Here is a 10420-nt window from a genome sequence, read left to right as displayed (position 1 = left end):
CACCATCATACCTTTAGTATTCGAAGGATTCGATATTCGTGGGAAAAGATTCGAAGAAAATTATCAGCGGAAATGATCTATATTAAAAAATTCAACACTTAAAACCTTTGAAGTTTACTAGATCTTTTTTTTTTGTATCCATCCTGTTACCATTCCCCGATACATTTTACTTGTAACATATGCAATTATGTAAATTAACTTACAATACGTATTGATTCTGAAAACTTAGTTCGTGAAACAACCCTTTAAATGGTAGAGGTTTTCAACACCATAGGTAATATTTTTCATTTTTTTGTACATGATTTTATTTTTTTACCCTTGAAACCTAGATTCTGATTCGAAGGGTATATTCGAGCTACTCTCTGGGATTCGAATTCTAGATTAGGGTTCCAGAAAATGGGTATCTGACCCCATCACTGATATATATATATATATATAAATAATATTATTATATAATATGTATATTATAATAATCAAATACATAATAATAATATAATAATACGTAAATAATATAATATATAAATATATTTATTTATTTATCTATCAGAAATTGTTCATTGGAAAGAGAAATTAAATGCCCATTAAATGCCACACTGCAGGGTAAGGATGAAAAGCGCTATAGAAAGTAGCCTTGGTCCATTCTTATTTAGAATATATATATATATATATATATATATATATATATATATATATATACACACACACAAACATATACAAGTCTGGAGTTTTTGGTGCGAAATATTACCCTAGCCTTGTCACTAGTGTGTGACGTGAGACCATGTGAACCGCGTTGTCAATTAGTAGTATGTAGTAGCGGAAAGAAGCCATGCAAGTGTTCTTAATTATATAACGTTAACTTGCATGACTTTTCGCAGCTCGCAAATAACGTTCCTTTTTTTATCTGTCATCAAAATTGTCGATTAAACAACAAAAAAATTCCTCAGAGCTATCGTGATTGGATTTAGAGGCACAAACCTTATATTGTATTAATGAAAAAGAGATGAACTAGCCAACTACAAGGGCCCACACAGGTCCGTTGTGCAGAGCTTCAGGGGAAGAAAGAAAAACAACGCGATTTGATAAGAAATCCGAGAGGTGTCTGTTTAAGAAAATCTGAGTTATGATACCGTATTTCGTTTTTAAAATGTACATTTTTTTTAAAGATTGAAAATGGCTGAGACGCCATGAGACTCCAGGTACAGATTCTTAAAATCTCTCAAAGGTCTTTGCATTACACCTTTCACCTTAATTTCTCCACCATATGTTGTACTTAATGGTTACCGCTCAGATCTCATGGTTCGAGGAGAACGCGCGCCAGACCAGAGGCGACACGGCGTTGCTGGAAGAACCGACGAGCTTGGCACCCACCACCGCGGTCCCCACATTCCATTACGGGCCCTGGACCCAGGATTGGAGACCCTCCCCCCCCCCCCCCCCCCACAACTTTACAGTCACGTGCTACATTATAATTGCATGGCTATTTATTACCCACGCTCTTATTATAATGTTATTAAACCTGAAATTATACAGTTTATAATAATTATGGTTACTATTTCATACGTTTAAACTAAGCTTGATTAAAAAAAAAACTATTTTACTTTAAAATAACCACAGCGAGTTTGTATATTTATTTCACACACTCAGATAAAAATGAAAATAGTTACAGAAAAATAAAAATTAGTTTGGGCTCGGGCCCCCTCCAGGCCCGGGGCCTGGTCTCAGCGGTCCACCCAGCCCCACCCTAGTGGGGGACATGCCTATCACCCCGCCTCGCCGACGCCAACACACACACACACATCCCTCCTCCCCCCACCCCCCTGTTCTAGCCGCGGTGCCGACCTCAAACAAGGCTTTGCGTTACGACCGCCGAGAAGAGAAACAAACTAAATCGCAGAGCTGTCGCATCGCTCCCGGTTCTTACTGACGCCGAAGCGGTCGTCAGAAGCGGCCGGGCCCGGAGGTATTTTCGACGCTCGAGGCGCGAGAGCAGTCAGCTCAGAACGGGCGAAAGGGGAAGAACATTTTACGGAACTCAAACCTCTTCCATCGCAGACGAGGGTCCATGGTGTCATACTATAAATGAACAGTAACAAATTGAAAGAAAAAAAAACTTAATTTATTAAAAACATAAACTCTTTTTTTAAAAAAAGCAATAGTGCTTCTTTAATTGGACTCGTTATGACCTGTCAATCACGTGACCTCAAGCCAATCAGAAGGCCCGTGAAATGAAAAGCTTCCCAAGTCGTTTTTCTTTCGACGGATCGACAATAGAAACTGTAACCTCCGAAATGTTAGCAAAGTACTGCCGGCAAACTTCGTTATCTCAAAAGATTTTGAATTTTCTTTATATATTTAGCTGCTTCCATTACATGTTTTTTTAAACCAAGTTTTAACACATAAAAGTGTGATTAATTACATACAATAAAACTGGAAAATAAGAAATAAATATCAGAGCAAAATAAATTGCGTTAATGAATTATAAGATTTTAACTTTTATGTTCGTAGATCTACTCAACCTGGTCTTGTAGTAAGCGTAAAACTTCTTTTTTTCTTCAGGATATTTATTCTTCAGGATATTTGGTCCTATAGCAATTGCAAAAGATGTTTAGTTAGTTGGTCTATATGCCAGTAATTGGTTATATCCATGCTTTAGGTCTGTGAAGTCGGAGAATCTTGTCTTGTCTGCTTGAAATAGGTCATATTTATGATAACATGGCGGCCATCTCTGATCAGCCATTTTGATTCCGTCTGCTAGATTGTGCACCCACCATTTTGGTTTATTTTTTACCCGCTACAGTGCAGTAGGTACTATCTATCACCAGAAAGTCAAATATTGTCACGTCGGTCATCTTGTCGGCCACTTTGGCCACCATTTTGAAAATCTGTAATTATAAAACCCAAAATTTGGGATAAAATTCTAAAAAAATAAGTTTTTAACAAATACCTAATAATATATTCTATTCCCATCCTTGGTATAATTACATATAATATATGTAATTATAATATGACAAGTATCGAAAAAGTATTCCTCGTGGGTCGGAATCACTTGGCCTATACGTCTGACATTGGGCATGACTTGGTTGAAAGGAATGCCAAGTATAGACGAAGAAGGCCTCGTGGTTCGGATATACTTGGCCTGTATGCTTGTATTTGCCACTCTAGTATTCATAAGGAGCACCAGGTAGGCATAGTGACAGTAAAATATTTATTCAACCGGGCAGGTATCTTGTGTAGAGTCCTTGTTTGCAGTGAGGATGATTAGTAAGGATGTCGAAACGAATACGAAAAAAAAAACTTGATTTAAAAGTCATTTGTTTTCTAGCTTGGATTTCAAATACCTGTGACTTCGGCATATTGAGGGCGAGAATCATGTGTGTTATGCCAGGAGGAGGCTTGCTGTAGATTGGTTGTTTCTAATTTTCGTAGCGATGTCTTTCTCTGGCTCATGGCCTGGGTTTGACTTTGGTATCTGCACTACGGCATTTTTTCGGTCGCAAGTTACACATTTGCAGGCTAGTTTTTAGTTCTCATTCCGTTTTTCGTTCTTTGAAGTTGTTCCAACAAGTACTTTACATGTTACGGATTATGTTTTCAACGAAGTTTTTTACCTGTTGGTGAGCTGGCCGCCGACACGTTCGCTGCCCATGAAGCCTGCCTCTCTCTGTGGTCATTAAATGATTTTTAAAAAACTTTGTGGTTAACATACATCAATTTAGGTACTTTGCTTGGTTGTGCGTGAATACTTTTAACTTCATATGTATTCGTATACAAATTCCTATGAGGCAAATGGGGGGGGGGGGGGGGGGGTTATTGCTGTCATTCCTGAGATAGGAAGCTAACATACAACCTACCACATGTTTCATGTGATATTGATGTTTTTTTTTTAATTTATTGTACCTGGAACCTAGACTGTTGTATAATGAGTCAATTTAATTAACCCTACTCGACTGTAATTGGAATATATTATTAGGTATTTGTTAATAATTTATTTTTTTAGAATTTTGTCCCAAATTTTGGGTTGATAATTACAGATTTTCAAAATGGTGGCCAAAGTGGCCGACAAGATGGCCGACGTGACAATATTTGACTTTCTGGTAATAGATAGTACTGCACTGTAGCGGGTAAAAAAATAAACCAAAACGGTGGGTGCACAATCTAGCAGACGGAATCGGAATGGCTGATCAAAGATGGCCGCCATGTTATCATAAGGGAGGAACAAATATATGTCTTTGTTAAAGTGGTAGATGAATGATTTAAAAAAAAAAAATATTAAATTCCCCTTGGCAGTTTTGAACCCAGATCTACAAATTCCAAGAGGTACGAAATACATTTTTTTTAAAAATAATATTTTAGTGGTGGCATCCATCCGTGTGAACTGCAGGCCGTCCCTGGTCAGCGGCGGCGCTGAGGTGCTACCAGTCGCGCTGCCTGGACGCCGGGCCGGCCAGCTGCGAGCGCGACTCGCGCGTCGAGCTGAGGGACTGCTCCTCTGCGCACCGCGCGCTCGGCCGCCTCCTGGGCAGGGCGCCGCCCCCGGCGGCGGCGGCGGCGGCGGCGGCGGCGGCGGCGAGGCCGGGCCGCATGACCTGCGTCACGCACGGCGCCAGGGGTGAGCCGGGACTCGTGTGGGGCGCAGTCCTGACAGGCCGGTGTCTGCGTATCTGGGATGATGTAACCTTTAACCACTACCTCCCCCCCCTTCACCCCTCTCCAAAAAAAAGTTTTTAATTTTCTCTTCATTTCCATTATTTAAGGGCTATTTATAAAATTTTAGTTCTATACTTCCTTTTGCATTTTATCACCATTTAACACATATTCACCAAGTTTAATGTAATGTTTGTAAACATTCGTGAAAGTGATAATAATTACGAACACCTGCGGAACATTTACATCCATTATATTACACTTAGTGGGTATCTGAAAATATTTGTTTGAGAATAAAGATAGGGTAACCTATTGCGTCAGAATTTCAGTTTTAGGCTTTAAATAATAGTAAAAATATATATATATATATATATATATGAGGCACGTGAGAACAAGATTTTGAAAAACCTGCAGTTCTTGAATAAAATGTGCCGCTTATGAAAAGTGGATCTTTGCAATACCACTGTTTATGATTATAACATAATACATGTTCGAATAGAGGGCTACTCTCTAATTATGCATACATTAGTCATTAGTCAATGGCCCCTCTCTGAGTACGCCCTTGTGAACCACCTGTTCGTTTTGCTAGTTATAGATATTAATGAAGTCATGTTTCGAAGATGGATCAATTACTATGCTTTAAAAAAGATTAATTTCGATTAATAAACAAGAGAAAAATTATATTTCCAAAATAAAACTAAAGAACCAGATGGACATCTCTCCCCCTTAAACTATAATACTTTATATTCTGTCTTTACATAGTGCAGAGAATAGCTAACCTCCTTCTTAAATACATCTGGTGAGGTCTATGTGTTTCCAAAGTGCTAACAGAAATGAGCCCGTGCCAAATGCCACAGGCAAGGAAGGAGGCAGCTGGAGGGAGCTGGTCCTCAAGATGTGCTTCGTGGACCTGCCCAACCTGTGCGCGCTGCTGGAGAACGTCACCAACAGCGCCTTCCGCGCAGAGGGCAGCACGGGCCACGCCAAGTGCGCCTCCTGCCACACCGACGCCTGCAACTCGGCGTGCCTCGGGCGGCCGGGCGCCGCAGCAGCGCTCCTGGCGGCGGGCTGCGCACTGCTCGCGCGTCAATAGTCCTCCACAGAACACACTGTAACACAACTGCAACTCGGCGTGCCTCCAGAGACAGGGCGCCACAACAGCGCTCCTGGCGGCGGGCTGCGCACTGCTCGCGCGTCAATAGTCCTCCACAGAACACACTGTAACACAACTGCAACTCGGCGTGCCTCCAGAGACAGGGCGCCACAACAGCGCTCCTGGCGGCGGCCGGCGCACTGCTCGCGCGTCAATAGTCCTCCACAGAACACACTGTACACACGTTAACACAACAACTGCAACTTGGAGTGCCTACGGTGTTCGGGCGCCGCAACAGCGCTCCTGGTGGCTACCGGCATGCTGCTCGCATGTCAACATTCCTCCACCATAGATATAATACACGCATGCATCCACACTGGCAACTCGGCGCACTTCGGGGGCGACTATGCACTACAACAGTGCTAATGGCAGTGGCCGGCTTGTTGCTTGCACGACGATAGTCCTCTGCCATAGATATAGTACCTACACACGTATAGCTCCTCCAGCGGCCAGGCGCCGCAACAGCGCCTCTGGCGGCGGCCAGATAGCTGCTCGTGCATCAGTATCCCTGTGCCACTGATATAGTCCACACGTTCAGCAACACCTGCATATCGGCGCGCCTTCTAATATAATGTAATTTATTCATGTCTACATGGGATAAGTATTGCGCGGTTGGTACTTCTAGTTATGTTAACAATAAAAACATTTTGAAATGTTTTAAGAAACAACTACACAGAATGATAATAAGATGATAAGCAAATCATTTTCTTTTTAAAAATACCAAAAACATTATACGCACCATTTTTTCCTGTACCCAAATATATAAAACAAGGAATGACTGTAAACATTGTTGCTAACACAGTACATTTTTATTTCAGAGAAATAAGCATTTATATGAGCATTATAGAGTAAAAATTCATCATAATGCTTCTAATATATATTTCGATTAATATTTCCAACCTCTAGCTTTTCTTGGAAATCATTCATTCAACATTTTGAAATTTATAACTATTCAATTTTGCCGTTTTGAAAAGGCAGATTTTCTTTATGATATATACTTGTCAACTAATTTTTGTGAGCCATTAAGTATTGAACAAACCACATTGTTAAAAATATAGTTTATGCTTTAGGAAAAAATATATGATTTAACACAAACAAATAAAAAATTATACAAGCCAAACTCTCATTTTTTAATACTATTGTTTCTACCATCACCTTCCAAAATATCCTGGTTGCTACTATAATCTAATACTTTGAAAGAGTTCATATGGAGCATGCGGTAGCGAACGCGAAGCCAAACAAACGAGACCCTTGCAAGTCAATGACATGGCGATTTCTCTTCCCAATATGGCAGTCATAATGCTTACGTGTCGACAAAAAAAATAAAAGCGGTTCTCACACGATGAAGACATGATTTTCCCCTCCCCTATAGGATACACAACCCTTCACAATAATATTGTTTTGTGCTATATCCATGACAAGGATAAAAATTCTTGACATGTGTTCCTTGAAGCCTATGCATTATGAAACTTTTTTTTCCCAGACCAACTAAAACTGTGTTTGAGAGGGGCCGTGTTAGGGAGGGACCTAAGTGTGTCTCAGACCGAAGCCTATATGCCTTAGAGACATGATAGTGCTAGGAGGGGATTGGCCAGCAATGGCAGCAATTGGCACCATGGCTAACTCCCCTCACTGACGATTCTAGACTAAAACTAGATAAGATAAAATCTGCATAGACACAGGGAAAACCCTGGGCACTTTCATGCGTGATGCAAAAATTTTTTTTTCCTAGCCTAAATTATTCTAAGTGTGTAAGGGAAGGGTCCAGGTTAGGGGAGGACCTAAGTGTGTCTCAGTCCGAAGCCTATATAAACTCAAACATGCGGGTCTTTAACCATGCATGACAAGGGCGCGTGCATCATTTGCTAATTGGGGTTTACGGGCCAGCCATGGCTGCGATTGGCGCCATGGCTGACACCCCATTGTAAGTCCAGCTTAAAAGCTAACTAATGTGACCCAGGTAAAACCTGCATAGACACAGGGAAAACCCTGGGCCGGGTCATTCGGGGATCAAATATCATGCATTAAGCAAGCAGGTAACTACTGGATAAGAGGGAAGCGGGTCCAGGTAAGAAGAGTTGGGCGGGGCTGAAAAATCAACCATCCAGGGGTTGGCCCGCATTGTAATAGTTGGGCATTCCTGGGTTATTATTAGCCAGGGGCGCATGCGCCCCCAGGGGCGGGCGACTTTATCACTCGTCCGCCCAGCCCAGCTGCCCAGGCAGCTACCTGTAAAAAAGAATGGGGCTGCTGCAAATATTTCCTTCCCCTAGCGCCGGAGCCGCGGCTAGGCCAGCGGGACAGCCTCGGTTCTAGCAATATCTACAGCAGCGAAGGCGGCAAGGCAGGCCCTGCAAGCGGGTAAACCCACTGACTCGCCGGCAGCTAGGCTTGGCCTGGCCTGGCACAAGTGCTCTCGACGGTGGGCAGACGAGCCAGTAAACCGGCTCGAACTGCGGGCGCACGGGGTGCCAGGCAGCCCGGCGATGCGCCATCTTCATCTTCCTTCTTCCAGTCAACAGCCGATGACCTTTCAAGCCAGGGCGGGGGTAAATCTTCCGGGCGAATGAAGTACCTTGCCGTTTCGGACCCTCTGGTCCTCCAAAATCCCCGGGATGGTTTCTGATCGCGCCGCCCAACAGGGCCCCAACTTGAAGGCACCGCCGTCTCTTCCTTCGGAGTTCCGATGCATTTCAATTCCGTTGCGCTCGCGGTAGTCCACAGCTCCGCAAGTTCCAGCCCGCAGTTCGTCTACACTTCGCATCCAGGGCACATCGAGCTCCCCTGCGGTGCCTTCGCCGACGGAACTGCTTCCTGCCACGCGCCGAGCTGCATCCAGGCTACATTTCACCCCGATAGCCGTAATAACGACTCCACCGGGCCGGCCAGTGGTCCGCGGACTGCTATTGGTTATTCACAGTCACTCCAGCGAGATTGCAACTCTCGGGCTGGGATCCCGTATCCGCCACCCGCGGGACGCGGTCGGTAGCAGTTGGCGCTGCTAGGCCGTCCCCAGCACGCACACAAAACCAACACGCACTGCCAGCCTTCGGTTACCCAATAGGTCGCAGGGAACTCCCAGCCAACAGCCCGCGAGAGAGATGCGCACTCCTCGAGAGACGACCGCCGACATGCGGTGCAGAGAACTTGTGGGGCCCCGATGCCTTGAATAGTCTCCACGTGGTGGCGTGCGGCTTAGATTTAACCTTATCATGCTGCAGGAATAGGGGGGGTCGCTGCGGTAGGGACCCGCCTGCGACTGACGTCATCCGAATTGCTGGCATCTAGTAAAGGAGTATTTGGGCAGAGGGCAACACAACAACAGGGTTTGAGCCTATTGTTGTGCAGCACACCATGGACCATATTCGCAAGAAAATGGTGTTCTTGTAGAACGTATTATTATATTTACTTGTGTAAATTGGTATTGCTAAACAGTGTTATATGAGCTTTGTTTTAGTTGTGTAACTATACACTTTTTTTGCTGGTGTAATTTTTTACGCACTTTATAGTTTGACAGGGTAATTATTGGCCAAGAATTATTATTGAAGTGGAACTTCTCTGGGTGTATTGAGAGTAGTATTTCCAGGCCGAATTTCAATGCAACGTTTTGGTGGAAAATTTTTGTGAAACATTTCTGACACAAAAAGAACAGAGAATAGGTACCTACTTGTTTCTAATCATTGTGTAAAATGACATCTCAAAATTTTGATTAGTTTACCAATAATTAACAGTTTAATGATTTGGTTAGTTTAGGTAAATTACATTAAAAACACTATAGATTTGTATAAACACTAGGTTAGGTTAGCTACTTTTAAAATATTGCAAACAACGTGTGAATGGTTGCTTACATATCTTTAATATTTTAGCTAACATAACACTCTAATATGTATCAACATTTGTGTGAATAATGAGGATATAAATTCAAAAATTTAACTGATATTTTGGTTATGATGTTTCTATTTACATCATTTAAATACATTCCTTAAATCCTATTAATACTACAGGTTTTTAGAAAATTTTATTCTTTCTCTCTTTCTATCTCTCTCTCTCTCTCTCTCTCTCTCTCTCTCTCTCTCTCTCTCTCTCTCTCTCTCTGCCGTATTTCCCCTTACAATATACTTATGAGTCTAGGTTTGAATTTACAAAGAAGTTTCACTTCTATCACATGTACTGAGTTACACATTCTTTTTTTTTATGCATGGACTTAGTCATCCCCTCCACTCCATGACTTATTCCACTACCCCCATGGTACATGTTAATCAACAACCTGCTGACCTGGGGTCAATGCTCCTCAATTCTAGGGGCTAGGTTTACCTCCTCTGATAATTACCGTGCTCCCCTCGCTAAATAGTTGCTTCAGAACTCAGGCGCTCCCTCTACTGATTACTTATATAAGACCGACTCGTTTGCTAACTGAAATTAAGTAAAAGGTGGCAAAAAAAAAGTAAATTAAAACCACTTAAGAATACTTCGATCATACGTAAAAAAAAAGGCGCACTAAATCTAATTTCGTTTGAGTTCATCGGTAGTTTTAAAGGATAAGTTTAAATGAATTGAATAAGAAAGTTATAAATATTTATAATTACTTTAATGTAAGGGTGAACGCAAAATAAAATAACGAAA

This window comes from Bacillus rossius, chromosome 1 (assembly GCF_032445375.1).
Source record: "Bacillus rossius redtenbacheri isolate Brsri chromosome 1, Brsri_v3, whole genome shotgun sequence".
In the NCBI taxonomy this organism is placed as follows: domain Eukaryota; kingdom Metazoa; phylum Arthropoda; class Insecta; order Phasmatodea; family Bacillidae; genus Bacillus; species Bacillus rossius.
The sequence above is the reverse complement of the archived record's forward strand: the minus strand, read 5'-3'. Positions refer to the sequence as shown.